At 38.8% G+C, this 19336-nt stretch overlaps 1 long non-coding RNA gene across 5 annotated transcripts in view; it reads left to right on the forward strand.

Annotated features, from left to right (window-relative positions):
• LOC309860105 overlaps positions 1–19336 on the forward strand; it is a 74050-nt gene that overhangs the window by 6362 nt on the left and 48352 nt on the right. For 2 of the 5 annotated variants that reach the window (XR_014309153.1, XR_014309154.1), the window contains exons 1-2: positions 3023–3210; positions 5837–5933. This is a non-coding gene — a long non-coding RNA (uncharacterized lncRNA). Of the gene's footprint in view, positions 1–1459; positions 1757–3022; positions 3211–5836; positions 5934–19336 lie in introns of those variants that run through there. The other 3 variants (XR_014309151.1, XR_014309152.1, XR_014309150.1) reach the window with 3 other exon arrangements.

Here is a 19336-nt window from a genome sequence, read left to right on the forward strand (position 1 = left end):
CTGGAATCAGGACTTGAGCCAAAGGCAGACGCTTAACCAACTAAGCCACCCAGGTGTCCCATCTTTCTGGATTATTACAGGCACACACTGTAGGGAACAAGGAGCACTGTCTTTTCTTCTACTTTCACTCAACCCACCCATCTGAACACTTTTTCAGAGGTTGGCAGCATCCTTTGCATAGAGGTCTCATTCTAATATTCCAGTTGGGGATTGTGTCAAAAACTTCGTTTGATTTTGTTTTTTTAGTCAAACCTATATAATAATCTTTTGCTCCCAGACCAGTCAGTTCACATGGCAAATAGTTTACTTTGCCTCCCCACACTTACCCATGATTTCAAGGTACTGAGCAGAGCAGACTTTCTCCTTCCTCCTCTTTTCTATGGGGACTGCATTTTAAAAATACTTTCAAATACTCTACCATTAGAGTGTTATCATCATCATATAGGAAGTGCTAATTTCTCCTTCAGTGCCCTTCCACTCAAGGCTTTACATTGCCCACCAGATTTTGGAATTTGTAGTGGTTTTGCCTGTTAGACGGTCAGAAGGCAGTCCACCTGCTGTCTGCTTCGAATGCAGAAATGAGCATCGTACCATATGGGATCCTTAACGCCCACCCACACGGCCCAAGACACAAGCAGCAGATCCCTTGGCAACTGTAAGCCAGACACCGCTGGGGTGGCTGCTGTGCTTGGGAATGACAGATTTAAAAAATCTTCTTAATTACATTTTTATCCCACAGCTATAAATTAATTTTTGGTCTTTTTGTTGTCTGTAAACCAACCCGGGTTGTATACATAGCCTACAAATGACCAAGACACGTTTACATCGCTGGCAGCTGCATCATCAGCGCTCTCCACCAGCAATGCTTGTCTCACACGGATTGAATCAAAAGCCTGTCAAGGGGTGAAGTCGGGGGCTGTCACAGGACCTCTCCCACTAACTGTCAAAGCCCGAAATATCACACTTTGGCATTTATTTCTTTGAATGAAGACATGGTTTTTGTATCTATCAGCAGATTTACCAGACCATATAAGAACCCGAGGGTTCTGGATAAATCTTACTTTAACAAGCCTTCCAGATAATTAATGGGATTAAATTGAATTGCAGTTCTTTCTTGGTGACTGCATATTATTTAAAAACAAAAACTAAACCTGTTACTCATTTGCTTCCTCTTTAAGGTTCAATCATCCCAAGAGAGTCCAATTAAGGAGGCCTCATGGGTATCTCTTTTAAGCTGTGGCCAGAAAGAGCCAACGAGAAGCTATGGCATCTTTGAGCTCTTTTCTGTGACTTCATTTTATCTGAAGTTTTGCCAGAATACAAAATTAAGACCTGTTCCTTGGGGGCAGAGGACTACAACGTGACTCTTGGTTTTCATGGGAGACAACAAGGCCACCTTTTCTCATCCATGTATTCAAGCACTACAGGTGGGAGTGTGTGGGAGTCAAAGCCGGAAGTTGCCCCTCCTCCTCACCCTCCCAGCCCTGGTGAGATGTGTGCAGTTGGTGTGATCCCCATTGCTGGGCTTCCTGAACCTTCTTTCTCCCAGAGACTTGCCGAAAGCAGCCTCCAGGTGCAAGTTCCCAGACGAGATTTATCTACTTTGTTTTGAGTTGGTGAGGACTGCCCTGAGAAGGAGAGTTAGATTACTTCTAACCAGGGGAGAGTGGATTCCACGCCCTCCAAGTCGGCAGTGAATGGGTAGCGACTTTCAGTGGCGAGCGTGAATGGCCTGTTCTACACGAGTTCGTGGTGAGTGCCGACACTCCTGCTCCACCCCCAAGTTTTTTCTCTCTGTGTGTTTAAAGTTAGCTATTCTTTCTCTCAAATGCTCTTTGTTCAGTGGTTTGTTTTTTGGTTTTGGTTTTTTTTTTTTTTTTTTTGGTTTGTTTGTTTGTTTTTGGTTAATGTGCTACGAGAGATTAAAATGGTGAGTGGAAAAAGATGCCAAGCTGCACTTTCAACAACTAAGTATCATTTGGGGCAGCTAGGAGGGCCTACTGCCTGCAGTTTCTTTAAAGTTGGGTTTTCTAGGGCCATGCAGGTGGCTCAGTTGGTGAAGCATCTACTTTCAGCTCAAGTCACGATCCCTGGGGGTTGTGGATCAAGTCTCTCATAAGGCTTCCTGCTCAGCCGGGAGATGGCTTCTCCCTCTACCCTTCCTCTCTGCTTGTGAACTCTCTCTCACTCTCTCTCTCAAATAAATAAACAAAATCTACAAGAAAAAACACAAAGTAGGGTTTTCTAGTCTCATAATACTGAGCTAAGTCTTGGGGTCATCAGAAAAGGGGAGTGTTTACGCATGACGGTGTACTGTGTGTACACGCTGCGTGGGGGCGTTGCAGGGCTGTAGACTGGTGCAGGCCAGAGGAAGAAGCAAGGGCTGCGTAGATCTTGGAAATGATAGGCTCTGTAAAGTGCAAAGCGCCATCTCGCTTAGGATCTTCCCACCTCCTCAGCTTTGTCATCTTGCATTTCATTTCTTTATGCGATCTTTGAAAATTCACCATAATTTTTGTTACATAAATTATATTTATTAGTTTAATTATTTACTATTTATTTGTCTGCCCTCTCTTGTTCACCTCTGAAAATGTATGCTCCCAGAGGGCAAGGACATTTATGCATCACTGAATTTCTAATGCCTAATAGGACTCAGTAAAAATTTGTTGAATGAATGAAGGGTTGAATATACTAAGTATTTCCCATATATCACCTTCAATACTCTTGTAGAATAATTATAGAATAATTTTTGGTTAAAATTGTCTTTTTTAAATTTTCTGTTATATATACTTAACAACAAAATCCTATGGGTGAATTGTAGAAATCAAAGAGTTTAGAGTCTGGCATTTGGAATATAATCATCATAGAACCTGCTGAGTGCTTTAATGAAAACTACATACTCTGATAAACAAGCAAGGAGTTGAAAATAGTCTATCAAGTTTGCATGCAAGCTATTTTAGGGCTGCTCAGCTTTGCAGTCTGACCACAACTGTTTAAATGTGTCAGTCATTTCAGTCTTCATTGTCCTAAGTCTAGCCCAGAGCTGTGCCTCATTCTTGGCAGAATTCCAGAGTTAAAGATTGTTCCAGAGTCCTCTTCAAGGGCCACATAGCCCACCTCAGCCTATTACTGCTTCCTAAGGAAGCACCCTGTAGATTCACAGTTTCGATACTTGTCTTAAGGACAGATTCACACCTTGGAGCAGGGAAGGTAGGTGGTCAAGTATCAGAAAAGTCTGGGGTATTTTTGAATGGTATTGGTTCATAAATATTGACCTTTCTTCGTTGTGACTCTGTAAAACCTCTCAAATGAACTCTCTAGGTTTTGCCTCCTCTGACTCTTACCTTCTGTTCCTTACAGCTTTGTCTTTCACCAGGTATATCTGTTTTTTGGTGGAGTATAAAATGACAGATTTGCATCTTTGTTTTAATGCCTTTAATACCAGCCTTTACTGGTAGGATAGCATGTCCATGCAAGATTACATTCTTCTCTGTAAGTTACAGTGTCTAAAACAGGGGAAAGAACTATAAATAGTATGGGCGCCTGGGTGGCTCAGTGGGTTAAGCCACTGCCTTTGGCTCAGGTCATGATCTCAGGGTCCTGGGATCGAGTCCCGCATCAGGCTCTCTGCTCCACAGGGAGCCTGCTTCCTCCTCTCTCTCTCTGCCTGCCTGTCTGCCTACTTGTGATCTCTCTCTGTCAAATAAAAAAATAAAATCTTAAAAAAAAAAAAAAGAACTATAAATAGTATACATTAATAGTGCTAACTTTCAAAAGATTTAGAAACAGAAAAATTACACACTTGGAAGCTTTCATTTTTCTCTCCTTTCTTAAGTCTTACTTATTCCTTCTGAAATTCAGATTTTAACTTATATGATATCCTAAGGTAACATGTAACACCTATTATATAAGAAAAAGAGAAATAAGATAATAGTACCAAAGACAGGATCTCCTGCATGTTAAGTGAAATGTCCATACACATGCACCCACACTTAGCTGGTAGAGTGATTTGGAATAATTTTTTTGAGAATGGATTTTATATAATATACAGCAAGACCTGTTCATAGATTTTTGACCCAATAACCCCACTTTCCATTGGGAAAAATTAAAATGTCTGGCGACTCAATAAGATGAATTATGAATATCATGTAAATTATATACCTATTGGAAGGAATAGATAGAATTAAAATTGTATTTCTGTTTACAGTTCCATTGTATTACTTATATAGCTATTAAATTACATTTATGAAGACCAGGCATGGAGAAAAGCTTTTATTTTTTAATATAAGTGACAAAGCAGACAATTAAATCACTGGGATTCCACATGTGGAAAAAATAGAGATACATCCAATGCAGCTCTTTATTCCTCACTAGGGCTGTGGTTGGAGTGGCTTCGGTGCTAGTCTCTCTGAGCCTTCCAGCTCCATCCTTATTGCCACGGGGACACCTGATGTTATCACTGCCATGACTGAGCAGAGGACACTTTGTGGTACCCTCAAGGGCCACAATGGCTGGTTGACGCAGATTTTCGTCCCTCTCCAGTTCCTGGACCTGATAAGATCTGCCTCTCAAGAGAAGACCATCATCATGCAGAAGCTCACTAGGGAGGAGACTAACTAGGGCATCCATGGTGGGCTTCCCAGGGTCATCAGACTCTTGTGGAGGAACCCTTCAACTTTGGGATCTACAATGGGTACCACCACACACAGATTTGTAGGCCATACCAAGGATGTGCTTAGTGGGGCCTTAACCTCTGATAACACTGCAAATTGTCTCTGGCTCTGTAGACAAAACCATCGAGCGGTAGAATATTCTGGGTGTATGCAAATGTACCGTCCAGGATGCGAGCCATTCGGAGTGGGTGACTTGTGTCTGCTTCTCGTCCAGTAGCAGCGACCCTATCACTGCCTGCTACGGCTGGGACAAGTTGGTCAATATATGGAACGAGGCAAACTACAAGCTGAAGACTAACCACTTCAACCGCACAGGGTACCTGGACATTGCGACTGTGTCTCCGGATGGATCCCTCTGCTTCTGGAGGCACAGGGGGCCAGACCATACTGTGGGACCTCAGCAAAAGATCTCTCATATCATTAGTGAAAAATTGGCCTGAAAGTAATAGAAGATCACATAAACTCCCATTGGGAGTAGTTTTTTTTTTTTTTTTTTTTTTAAAGCCCTGCTTACTAACCATGGCTCTCTATAATACAGAATTTCAGCCAGTAAAACAGAGTTAAGTAAATAAACTTGAGATATGGTTGGGAAAAAAAGCTATTCTTGTCTCAATTTTTCCCTTTTATTTTGAACCCCCTGATTGTATAAAATCTTCATTTCCTCCTGCTTCCTGCACCTAGTGTTGCCGATGACAACAGCAGCTTCCTGGGGTGGGGCCGGGGCAGGGCAGTAATGTGTGTTTGGGTCATTTGTAAGTTGAGTGTTTCTAAGGTGGAAGCTCTCTGTCCTGCGTTAGTCATTCAAATCTCCACTTTTTTTTTTTTAAATTTTTTAATTTATTTATCAGAGAGAGGGGGGAGAGAGCGAGCACAGGCAGACAGAATGGCAGGCAGAGGCAGAGGGAGAAGCAGGCTCCCTGCTGAGCAAGGAGCCCGACGTGGGACTCGATCCCAGGACGCTGGGACCATGACCTGAGCCAAAGGCAGCTGCTTAACCAACCGAGCCACCCAGGCGTCCCTCAAATCTCCACTTTTAAGCAGGTCAGTCGTCTCTTCTCTAATGAGGAAGTACTTGTTCTCTTAACATTCTGGCAACATTCTGTTTGCTTATTTTTTCCCAGTCCGAGTTATCCCAATGAATAAGTCCATCTTTTGACCCTCAGGTGCTGTATGCAGCAGAAGGAAACATTGCGCATGGAAAGGGGGAATGAACAGGTGGGAGTGATAAGAGCAAGAAGAAACCAGACGAAAGCAGCCAAGGTCTGTTAAGAACGTGAGTAGTTCTGAAGTGTTTCAGTGATACAGAGTACACGCACGACGATGGGCATTACCCGCCCTCAGTCAGGTTCTATAGGAAAGGACAATGAACAATGGTCCTCTATTCTGAAAGTTCTTCCCAGCAGGCTGTTAGAGGGGCCTTGACAACCTCATTAGTTAGTATTCCTTGGGGTTAAGACATGGAGGATTTCTTTTCGAAAAGGTCACATCTTACGCATTTTGTACTAGCTCCAGTGCCCTATTGAGTAAATGACATGGCCAACATTATCAGCCAAGAATAGCTCATAGTATTTTTAGCCGATTAATTCTAGTCATTCATTTAATCATTCATTCAGCACACATTCTTTACTGATGAAGATTATAAAAATAACTTATTTTGCATGGACTATAAGTTAGGCAATGAGCTAAGTGTTTTATGTCCATTATCTCAATGGACATAGTTGCGATTAGTATTTACCTATTTTATAGGTAAAGAAGCCTGAGCTTGAAGAGGTTAAATTAATTTCTCCATGCAAATGGCTGATAAATGGCAGAGGCAGTACTTGTCTCTAAGACACACTGATGCTTAAAGTCTGAACTTTAAACCCCAGAGTATTAGGAGATAATCCTTCACGGGCATCTTGCATTTTTTTCATGTATTAAAGAAACTGGGTTGTTTGTCTTGTAAACTTTTCCAGAGTCTGGGTTTTTCTTTGTGATTCTGGGACCCTTTATTTTTTTTTAATTTTTTAATTTTTTTGTAAACGTATAATGTGTAATTAGCCCCAGGGGAAAAGGTCTGTGAATCTCCAGGTTTACACACTTCACAGCACTCACCATAGCACGTACCCTCCTGAATGTCCATAACCTCACCACCCTCTCCCTACCCCACCCCCCCGGCTCCCCTCAGTTTGTTTTGTGACGTTAAGAGTCTCTTGTGGTTTGTCTCCCTCCTGATCCTATCTTCTTTCATTTATTCTTTTCCTACCCCCCAACCCCCCAACCATTGCTTCTCCATTTCCTCATATCAGTGAGATAATATGATAGTTGTCTTTCCCCGATTGACTTATTTCGCTAAGCATAATACCCTCTAGTTCCATCCATGTCGTCACAAATGGCAAGATTTCATTTCTTTTGATGGCTCCATAGTATTCCATTGTGTATATATACACCTTCTTTATGCATTCATCTTGTTGATGGACATCTAGGTTCTTTCCATAGTTTGGCTATTGTGGACATTGCTGTTATAAACGTTTGGGTGCACGTGCACCTTCGGATCACTACGTTTGTATCTTTAGGGTAAATACGCTGTAGTGCAATTGCTGGGTCATAAGGTAGCTCTATTTTCAACTTTTTGAGGAACCATCATGCTGTTTTCCAGAATGGTTGCACCAGCTTACATTCCCACCAACAGTGTAGGAGGGTTCCCCTTTCTCCGCATCTTCGCCAGCATCTATCATTTCCTGACTTGTTAATTTTAGCCATTTTGACTGGTGTGAGGTGGTATCTCATTGTGGTTTTGATTTGTTTTTCCCTGATGCCGAGTGATGTGGAGCAATTTTTCATGTGTCTGTTGGTCATCTGGATGTCTTCTTTGCAGAAATGTCTGTTCATGTCCTCTGTCCATTTCTTGATTGGATTATTTGTTCTTTGGGTGTTGAGTTTGCTAAGCTCTTTATAGATTTTGGATACTAGCCCTTTATCTGATATGTCATTTGCAAATATCTTCTCGAGTCTGGGTTTTTCTGATTGCATCCTTAAAGTATCATTTAACATTTTCACCTTTCCTCTGTATTTTCTGTCAAGTGGTAGTCAGATATAGAAGCTTGATCAAGTTTCAGCTCAATTTTTTGGGACAAACCTGCTAGATAAGTGGTATTATGTTCCTTCATGTGCCAGGAGACCTGAAATGTGATGTCTCTCTTTTCTACAATGTTAATGACCATTCATATTGAGTATCTGGCTCAACTAGTTTTTTGAGGTTGCAGAATAGTGATTTCCTATTGTCAGTTGTATATGTATGTAGCATTGTGTACCTAAGAAACTCTTTTTACGGGTGCCTGGGTGGCTCAGTGGGTTAAAGCCTCTGACTTTGGCTCACGTCATGATCTCAGGGTCCTGGAATCGAGCCCCGCATCGGGCTCTCTGCTGGTCAGGGAGCCTGCTTCCTCCTCTTTCTGCCTGCCTCTCTGCCTACTTATGATCTCTCTGTCAAATAAATAAATAAAATCTTTTAAAAAAATAAAAAATTTAAAAAAAGAAACTCTTTTTAGTTATTAGCTAGAATACTTCTATAAAAAGAAACTTTCCCTTATACTTTGTTAGGGATGGCAGGAAGAACACTTGACTCTTTCCTGTTACTTGTATATCTTCAAAATAATGAGCTAATTCCCAAGCATCTTCCCTGGTTATCAATTAATTGTTTTTATTATAATTATGAACTCAAGGATTTAAATATATTTGATGGTTTTTAATGTATTGCAGTTCTTGTTGATGATAAAATCAGCTCATTTTTTATACATCAGGCTCCTGAGTCATTTGGCTTTAACAATCAAAGAAATTGATAACTTCTTTACTATCATGCATGACAAGATGTCCCAGCTCATCTTTTAAAATTTCCTGTCCAAACTTAGAACTGTCATTTCTCTAAAGAATCTTGGTTCTCCTATGTGGAAAATGGTATCTGGAGAGCCCCCCCCCCAGCTTTTATATTGGCAACTAATTAACGAAAAAATCATGTCTCTAGCCTGCATTCAGCCTGTGGCTAGTCTGTTGTTGACCCCAGGCCAGACTTTAGTAATAGTAGTGAGAATTAATAGAAAGAGATGGATTATAATGATATTTTTCCAAGTTTTTTTTTTTATTGTGATAAAATACACACAACAAAATTTACCATCCTAACCATTTTAATTGTACAGTTTGGTGGCATTAAATATGTTCATAAAGTGCAACCATCACCACCATCCATCTCTATGGCTTTTTCATCTTATAAAACTGAAACTCTATACTCATTAAACAATAACCTCACTTTTCCCCGACAACCACCATTCTTCATTCTTTCTCTATGATTTTTACTAATCTAGGTATCTTGTGTAAGTGGAATCAATCAGTGTTTGTCTTTTTGTGATAGTCTTACTTTACTTAGCATGGTGTTCTCAAGGTTTATCCATGTTGTAGATGTATCAGAATATTCTTTATTTAAGGCTGAATAATATTCCATTATATGAATTATATCACATTTTGCTTATCTATTTGTCCTTGGGTGGATACTTGACTCGCTTCCACATTTTAGCTATTGTGAGTAACACTGTTATGAATATGAGTATACCAGTATATTTTGAGACCTGCTTTCAATTCTTTTTGGTATATATCTACAAGTAGAATTGCTGGGTCTTGTGGTCATTTTATTATTAATTTTTTGAGGCACTTCCATGCTGGTTTCCACAGCATCTCTACTCCTTTTTATTCCCATCAAAAATGTACAATGGTTTCAATTTCTCACCAACACTTGTTACTTTCTATTTTTTTTTGCTGTTGTTTGTTTGTTTGTTTTCTTGACAGTAGCCAAAACATAGTAATTGGTGTGAGATGGTATCTCACTGGAGACTTTTTTTTAATTTTAATTTTAATTCTAGTACCCTTAACATAGTGTTATATTAGTAATTCAACAATTCTATACATTACGCAGTGCTCATCCCAACACCTGCACTCTTTAATCCCATCACCTACTTGACTCATCCCTGCACCCGCCTCCCCTCTGGTAAATGTCCTTTAAGAGTCTGGGTTGGTTTTTTGTTGTTGTTGTTGTTGTTGTTGTTTGTTTGTTTGTTTTTATTTAAAGAGAATTTTTTAAAAATATATTTTGTGTGTTTTATTTAGAGAAAGAGAGAGAGAGTAGAGAGAGGGATGGAAGGAGAGGGAGAGAGAGAATCTCAAGCAGACTCCACACTGAGCATGGAGCCCAATGTGGGGCTCAATTTCACAAACCTGAGATCATGAACTGAGCTGAAATCAAGAGTCAGATGCTTAATTGACTGAGCCATCCAGGCACCCCAGAGTTCGTTTTTTTGGTTTGTTGTTTTCCTTTGTCCATTTGTTTCTTAAATTCCACATATCCATGAGATCATATGGTATTTGTCTTTCTGACTTATTTCATTTAGCATTATACTCTCTAGAGCCATTCTTTTTTTTGCAAATGACAAAATGTCATTCTCTTTGTGGCTGTGTAATATTCTGTCACACACAAACACACACAAATGCACACACACTTTTTTTTTTTTTTAAGTAAATCTACCCCCAACATGTGGGTTGAACTCATGACTGTGAAATCAAGAGTTGCATGCCCTACCAACTGAGCCAGCCAGGTGCCCCATATCACATCTTCTTTATTCATTTATGTACCAATGGACACTTGGGCTTCTTCCATAATTTGGCTATTATCAATGATGCTGCAATAAACATAGGGGTGCGTATATCTTTTTGAATTAGTGTTTTCATTTTCTTTGGTTAAGTACCCATTAGTGGAACTGATCATATGGTAGTTCAATTTTCAATTTTTTAAGGAACCTCCATACTGTTTTCCATAGTGGCTGTATCAGTTTGCATTTCTACCAACAGTGTAAGAGGGTTCCTTTCTTTCCAAATCCTTTTCAATGCTTATTATTTCTTGTGTTTTTTATTTTAACCATTCTGACAAGTGGGAGGTGATATCTCATTGTGGTTTGTTTTGCATCTCCCTGATGATGAGTGATGTTGAGCATCTTTTCCTGTGTCTGTTGACCATCTGTATGTCTTTCTTAGGGAAATGTCTGTCCAAATCTTCTGCTCATTTTTAATAGAATTATTATTTTGGGGTGTGTTGAGTTAGAAGTTCCTTATATGTTTGATACTAACCTTTTATCATATATGCCCTTCGCAAATATCTTCTTCTATTGCGAAGGTTGCCTTTTGGTTTTGTTGATTTTTTCCTTTGCTGTGCAGGAGCTTTCTATTTTGATGTAGTCCCAGTAGTTTATTTTTGCTTTTGTTTCCCTTGCCTCAGGGGACCTATCTAGAAACTGTTGCTACCACTGATGTCAGAGAAATTACTGCTTGTGTTCTCTTCTAGGATTTTAATGGTTTTAGATCTCACATTTCAGCCTTTAACCCATTTTGAATTTATTTTTATGTATGGTGTAAGAAAGTGGTCCAGTTTCCTTCTTTCGCATGTTGCTGTTCTGTTTTCCCAACACCATTTGTTGAAGAAACTGGTTGTTGCCTCATTGAATATTCTTTCCTGCTTTGTCAGAGGTGAATTGACCATAGAATTGTGGGTTTATTTCTGGATTGTCTATTCAGTTCTATTGATCTGGGTCTGTATCAAAATAGTACTATATTGTTTTGATCACTACAGCTTTGTAATATAACTTGAAGTACGTAATTGTGATGTCTTCAGCTTTGCTTTTCTTTTTCAAGATTATTTTTATGATTTGGGGTCTTTTGTGTTTCCATACAAATGTTAGGATTGTTTGTTCTAGTTCTGTGAAAAATGTTGTTGGTATTTTGATAGGAATTGCACTAAATGTGTAGACTGCAAGGGGCAGGGAGGGAGGGAATAAGCATGCTGGGCCTGCTGCCTCCCCCAACACCAGAACATTCAGGGGCCAGAGCTAGAGGGAGCCAGGGAATGGCAGGGCTTTAGGGGGCTGTCACCGAGTCTTCTGGGGTGGTCACTAATTCCATGGCAACACACTCTAGGAGTAGTCTGAGGTGTGCACAGGATCCTCCATCCACATTTCTTCCCTGTGCCCTCTTCTCAGGAGCATGTTCTCCAGTGTCCTGGCTGCCAGGGCTATGGGCATCCAGATGGTGGCCTCACAGGTCCTCTGGGATGTGGCTGGGCTCACCAACACACCAGTTACAGTCTTCACTGCCGCCCCCACTGATCCTGGCACAAGGGCTATTTGCTCTGAAATTATGCTGAGGCAAGGAGTTTTAAAAGATGGTTCCCACAGAGAACTTTTAATAAAAGTGAAATTTGGAGAAGATACTGAGCACTTAAATAGACCTGCTGACTTAATTAAACAGTACATCCTGACAGGACATTTCATGAATCCATATGAGTTGGCTTCATTTCAAGAGAGAAATGTAACAGAGCAGGGATGGTTTCAGAAAACTTTAATATAGAAGCTCCCAATTATTTGTCCAAGGATTCTAAGGTTCAGTTTGTGCCAAATAAGATTCACAGTGCGTTGTTTCTAAGCTTTTTTTTTTTTTTTTGCCTGTGCGCTACTGCTATCATCTGTCACAGAATAAAGATGAGGAAACCTTTATTGTGGTCAAGAACCCTGATTTCAGGGCACCTGGGTGGCTCAGTGGGTTAAGCCGCTGCCTTCAGCTCAGGTCTTGATCTCGGGGTCCTGGGATCGAGCCCCGCTTTGGGCTCTCTGCTCAGGAGGAAGCAGGCTTCAGCAGGAAGCAGGCTGAGATCATGACCTGAGCTGAAGGCAGAGGCTTAACCCACTGAGCCACCCAGGCGCCCTTCCCTCTAAATTTTATGGAGTTAAAAACTTTCTATGAACTTTGTCCTCATTTCAGTTAGGAAAATGAGTACTTTAGTATTAGAGACAAATTCTTTTCATTTTGTAAATAAAAATATTTTAATTTCAGTTAAAAATTGAGAAAATCATTATAAATAAGAATAAAATAATTTGGATAAAAAACGTATAGATTGCTTTGGGTAGTATAAACATTTTAACAATATTTTTTATTCCAATCCATGAGCGTGGAATGTCTTTCCATTTCTTTGTGTCGTATTCAGTTTCTTTCATCAGCATTTTATAGTTTTCATACTACAGGTCTTTTACCTTTTCAGTGAGGTTTATTTCTAGATATCTTATTATTTTTGTTGCAATTGTAAGTGCGATTTTTTTTTCTTAATTTCTTTTCCTGCTGCTTCATTATTGGTGTATAGAAATGCAACAGATTTCTATATGTTGATTTTGTGTCCTGTGACTTTACAGAATTCGTTTATCAGTTCTAGGAGTGTTTTGGTGGTGTCTTTCAGGGTTTCTATATATAGTTTCATGCATCTGCAAAGAGTGAAGTTGTTACTTCTTTCTTACTGATTTGAATGCCTTTTATTTCTTTTTGTTGTCTTATTGCTATGGCTAAGACTTACAGTTGAATGATATGTTTAATAAAAGTGGTGAGAATTGATATCTGTGTCTTGTTTCTAACCTTAGGGGAAAGGTCCTCAGTTTTTCCCCATCGAGGATGATGGTAGCTATGAATTTTTCACTAATGGTCTTTATTATGTTTCCTGTAAACCTACTTTGTTGAGAGTTTTTATTATGAATGGATGTCATACTTTGTTAAATGTTTTTTTTATGTCTATTGAAATAATCACATGATTCTTATCCTTTCTTTGATTGATGTATCACATTGACTGATTACAAATATTGACCCATTCTTGCAACCCAGGAATAAATTCCATTTGGTTGTGATGAATGATTTTTTTTTTAATGTAATGTTAGATTTGGTTTGTTAGTATTTTGTTGAGGATTTTTGCATCTGTGTTTGTCAGAGATATTGGCCTGTAGTTCTCTTTTTGTGGTGTCTTTATCTGGTTTTGGTATCTGGGTAATGTTGGCCTCATAGAATGAATTTGGAAGATTTCTTTCCTTTTCTGTTTATGTAATAGTTTGAGAGGAATAGGTGTTAAATCTTCTTTAAATGTTTGCTAGAATTTTCCTCTGAAGGCGTCTAGTCCTGGACTTTTGTTTGTTGGGAGTTTTGATTACTGATTCGATTTCTTTGCTGGTAATCAGTCTATTCAAATTTTCTATTTCTTCCTGTTTTTGTTTGGTAAGTTATATGTTTCTAGAAATTTATCCATTTCCTCTAGATTATTCAACTTGTTAGCATATCGTTTTTCATAATATTTTCTTATAATTTTTTGTATTTCTGTGGCATCTGTTGTTATTTTCTCTCATTTGTGATTTTCTTTATTTGAGTCTTTGAAATAAAGTCTTTCCTTTTTTCTTGATAAGTCTGGCTAGAGACTTATCAATTTTATTGATTTTTTTCCCCCATAGTACCAGCTCCTGATTTCATTACTCATCTGTTCTGTTGGATTTTTTGTTGTTGTTGTTTCTATATCTTTAATTTCTGCTCCAATTTTTATTATTTCCTTCCTTCTGCTGGTTTTAGGTTTTGTTTGCTGTTCTTTTTCTAACACTTTCAGTTGTAAGGTTAAGTCATTTATTTGAGATTTTTCTTGCTTCTTGAGGTAGGCCTGTATTGCTATGTACTTCCCTCTTAGAGCCACCTTTGCTGCATCCCAAAGGTTTTGAACTGTTGTATTTTCATTTCATTTGTTTCCATGTACTTTTTGATTTCTTCTTTGATTTCTTGGTTGACCCATTCATTGTTTAGTTACTTAATCTCCATATATTTGTGGTCTTTCCAGATCTTTTCTTGTGGTTAACTTCTAGTTTCATGGCATTGTGGTCAGAAAAGATGCCTGGTATGATATGAATCTTTTTGAATTTATTGAGTCTTGCCTTGTGGCCAAATATTTGAGCTATTCACATATTTCATGGGTGTTCCATGTGCACTGGAAAAGGATGTGTATTTTGCTGTTACAGAATGGGAAATTCTGAATATCTGTTAAATTAGTCTATTCCACTGTTTCATTCAAAACCATTGTTTTGTTTTCTTGTTGATTTCCTGTTTAGATGATCTGTCCATTGATATAAGTGGGGTGTTAAAGACACCTACTATCTTTGTAATATTATTGATTAGTTCCCTTATGTTTGTTATTAACTGTTTTATATATTTGGGTGTTCCCAAGTTGGGTGCATAAATAGTTACAATTGTTACATCTTCTTGTTGGATTGTACCTTTTATCATATATTGCCCTTTCTTGTCTCTTGTTTTAAAGTTTATTTTGTCTGATGTAAGTATTGCTACTTTGGTTTCTTTTGACATCCCCTCACTTTCAGTCTGCAGGTATGTTTAGGTCTAATATGAATTTCTTATAGGTTATAGGCAGGTCTTGTTGTTTTTTTTTTAATCCATTCTGTCACCCGTGTCTTTTGATTGGAGTGTTCATTTACAATCAAAGTCATTATTGATGTATTTATTGTGATTTTATTGCCTGTTTTGTAGTTATTTCTGAAGATATTCTCTGATCCTTTTTTGTTTTCTCTTATTCACGGTTTGCTGGTTTTCTTAAGTGCCATAATTAGACTTCTTTCTCTTTATTCTTTGCATATTTCTTAGTGTTTTTAAAAAATTTGTAGTTGCCATTAAAAAACATCTTCTGCATATAGCAATCTATATTAAGTTGATGGTCATTTAAATTTGAACCCATTCTTTGCTTCTTTCATCCCCACATTTTAGATATATGGTATGATATTTTATACCCTTTTATTTTGTAAATCCTTGACTGATTTTTTACAAAAATATTGATTTTTACTGCTTTTGTGTTTACTACTTTCATACTGTCATTTTTGGTCTTTCCTTTCCACCCAAAGTGTCCCCTTTAATATTTCTTGCAGGCTGGTTTAGTGGTCATGAACTCCTTTAGTTTTTATTTATCTGGGAAACTATCTCTCTTTCTATTCTGAATGATGGCCTTGCTGGATAGAATATTCTTGACCACAGGTTTTTGCCATTCAGCACTCTGAATATATTATGCCCATCATTTTTGGCTCAGAAAGTTTCTTTTCATTTATTTATTTGTTTGTTTTTATTTTTATTTTTGGTCAGAAAGTTTTTTTTTTTTTTTAAAAGATTTTATTTTTTTCAGAGAGAGAGAGAGAGGGAAAAAAAGAGAGCATGAGCATGAGGAGGGCGGGGAGAGACATAGGAAGAGGCAGAAGAAGACCCCCCACCCCCACCCCCCCATTTAGCGGGAAGCCAGATGCATGGCTCAATCCCAGGACCCCTGAGATCATGACCTTGCTCAAAAGTTTCTGTTGAAAATTACACTGATAGCCTTATGTGGGGTGTATATATATACTGTCTTCTTTTGTTGCTTTTAATATTTTTTTCTTTATCACTGTATTTTTGCCATTTCAATTACAGTATGTCTTGGTATGGATCTGCCTTTGTTGGGAGCTCCCTGTGCCTCCTGCATCTGCAGATCTATTTCCTCCCCCAGATTAGGGAAGTTTTCAACTATTATTTCTTCAAATAAATTCTCTACCATTTTTCTATCTCTTCTTCTGGGACTTCTACAACATGAATATTATTACGTTTAATGGAGTCACTGAGTTCCCTATGTCTATTCTCATTTTCCAGAATTCTTTTTTCTCTCTTTTGATCAGCTTGATTACTTCCCATTACTCTGTTAGGTCATTAATTCATTCCTCTGCTTCTTCCAGCCTGCACTTCATTCCGTCAAGTGTGTTTCTCATTTTGTTTATCGAGCTCTTTATCTCTGCTATGTTATTCTTTGTCTCTGTGTTAATGGTATCACTGATGTCCTCCACTCTTTTCCCAAGTCCATTGAGTACTCTTGTGATCATAGTTTTAAATTCTCCATCAGGCATGTTACTTATATCTGTTCTGCTTAGATCTCCAGCTATGGCTTTGTCCTCCTCTTCATTTAGGACATATCATCCTGTCTTCTGATTTTTTCTAAATTTCTGTGCCTGTTTCTCTATGTTAGGAAAGTCAGCTATGTCTCCTGTTCTTGAGGGTAATGGTTTTATTTTTTTATATTTTATTTTAAATTTTATTTTATTTTTTCAGTGTTCCAAGATTCATTGTTTATATACCACACCCAGTGCTCCATGCAATACATGCCTTCCTTAATACCCACTACCAGGATCACCTATCTCCCTTATCTACCTCCCTTCCAAAACTCTCAGATTGTTTCTCAGAGTCCACAGTCTTCTATGCTTTATCTATCCCTCTGATTTCCCCCAATTCCCTTTTCCTTTCCTTCTCCTAATGTTCTCCCTGTTATTCCTTATGCTCCACAAGTGAAACTATATGATAATTGACTCTCTCCTTGACTTATTTCACTCAGCATAATCTCCTCCAGTCCCTCCCATGTTGATACAAAAGTTGGGTATTCATTCTTTCTGATGGAGGTATAATATTCCATTGAATATATGCACTACATCTTTATCCACTTGTCTGTTGAAGGGCATGTTGGCTCTTTCCACAGTTTGGTGGTTGTGGCCATTGCTGCTATGAACATTGGGGTACAGATGGCCCTTCTTTTTACTACATCTGTATCTTTGACGGTAAATACCCAGTAGTGCAATTGGTAGCACTATTTTTAATTTTTTTGAGGAATCTCCATACTGTTTTCCAAAGTGTCTGTTCATGTCTTCTGCCCATTTTTTGACATGATTATCTGTTTTTGGGGTGTTGAGTTTGAGATCTTTATAGATCCTGAATATCAACCCTTTGTAGTATCCTTTGTGAATATCTTTTCCCTTTCCGTGGGTTGCCTCTTTGTTTTGTTGACTGTTTTCTTTGCTGTGCAGAAGCTTTTTATCTTGATGAAGTCCCAAAGTTCATTTTTGCTTTTGTTTCCTTTGCCTTTGGAGACATGTCTTGAAAGAAGTTGCTATGGCCAACGTTGAAGAGGTTACTGCCTATGTTTTTCTCTAGGATTTTGATAGGTTTCTGGCTCATGTTGAGGTCTTTTATCCATTTCAAGTTTATCTTTGTGTATGGTGTAAGAGAATGGTCGAGTTTCATCCTTCTATACATAGCTATCCAGTTTTCCCAGCATCATTTATTGAAGATACTGTCTTTTTTCCCCTGGTTATTTTTTTCTGCTTTGTTGAAGATTATTTGACCATAGAGTTGCGGGTCAATATCTGGGCTCTCTATTCTGTTCTGTTGGTCAATGTGTCTGTTTTTGTGCCAGTACCATGCTGTCTTGGTGATCACAGCTTTGTAGTAAAGCTTGAAATCAGGCAACATGATGCCCCAGATTTGTTTATCTTTTTCAACGTTTTCTTAGCAATTCAGGATCTTTTCTGTTTCCATACAAATTTTAGGATTGTTTTTTCCAGCACTTTGAAAATGGCAGTGGAATTTTGATGGAGATGGATTTGAAAGTATAGATTGCTTTGGGCAGTATAGATATTTTAACAATGTTTATTGTTTTATAATGGGTATTTTTTTTTAACAAAAGGTAATGGTTTTATAAAGAAGAGGTCCTCTAATGCCCTGTTCTTCAGGGCCTGGTGCTTTTAGGAGAGGCTCTAATGTGTGCTCTATTGTTGTGCCCTATCTACTTTATCCTTCAGGCCAGTTGTCTGCATGGGCTTTTTTTTTTTTTTTTTGCTTGTGGGCAATGTTTGGTGGCACATTTCAACTAGAGGTGCTGTGGTCTGTTTGCGAAATGAGGCCCATTACTGCTGTCACCAGAACTGAGACCTCATAAAACTCTCTGGTCAGGAGATGGTCATTGGCAGGTGTTTGAGCAGGTCTTCTGGGGGAGGGGCCAGAATCACTGGAATAAAGGCAAGTGTGACTGGGAAGAGTGGTTCCATTGGAGCATGGACAGGGGGATTGGGGCTTAGTGTAAGCAAGATAGGTAGCAAGTTCTAGCAGGTGGCTCTGTGTTTATGCTAAGGAGAGGAAAAGGGAAATGATTCTGGCCAGTTTCCTACCTTCCCAGAGAGGTCTCTTTATGAACTCTGCCTCCCTGGGACAAGATCCACACTGAGCAACTAACCTCCCTACCCTGTCACAGGCGCTCTTCAGATCACTGTTTCTGTGCTATGTGTACACACGTTGTTTGCCCTGTTTTCTCCAAGAGCATCCCCATTGTCCTCCAAGCTCTCTCAGAGCCAAACACACTGACCTTTAGCACTCCAGGCCTTAAGCCCTTCTGGTTGTAAAAACTCAAGAAATTTAGGTCCTTTTGCTTTCCATTGCCATGTGGAATCATTTTCTCCATGTACTCTTCTCTGTGTTAATTTATCTCTCGCCCTTCTCTGTGACCATAATTCCCTCCCCACTGCAGCAGCCAAGATCCTTTTCTCTCCCAAACTGTGTCCCTGCAACTTCCTACCTTCTTTGATGTGGCCTCTTCTCTACTTTAGTTGTGGAGGTTTTTTTTGCCAGACTTCTGGTTGACTGTTGGGGTATTTAAGATAATTTGTTAGTTATCTAGCTGTTAGTTATCTCATGGAATGAGATGAGCCTAGATTCCTCCTACCCTGCTGCCATCTTCCAACCTCTTCTCTGTCCCTTTAGAAGTACAGTTTTGCTGGATATAGGATATTAGCCTGTTGCTTTCTGGCCTCCCAAGTTTATGGTGAGAAATCTGCTTATAACCTTGTAGAAGATTCCTTGTATGTGAGGAGTTGCTCCTATTGTTGCTTTCAAGATATTCTCTTCATCTTTTTAAAGTTTAATTATAATGCGTATCAGTATGAAATCTCTGA

Source organism: Mustela nivalis (genome assembly GCF_964662115.1).
Source record: "Mustela nivalis genome assembly, chromosome: 2".
In the NCBI taxonomy this organism is placed as follows: domain Eukaryota; kingdom Metazoa; phylum Chordata; class Mammalia; order Carnivora; family Mustelidae; genus Mustela; species Mustela nivalis.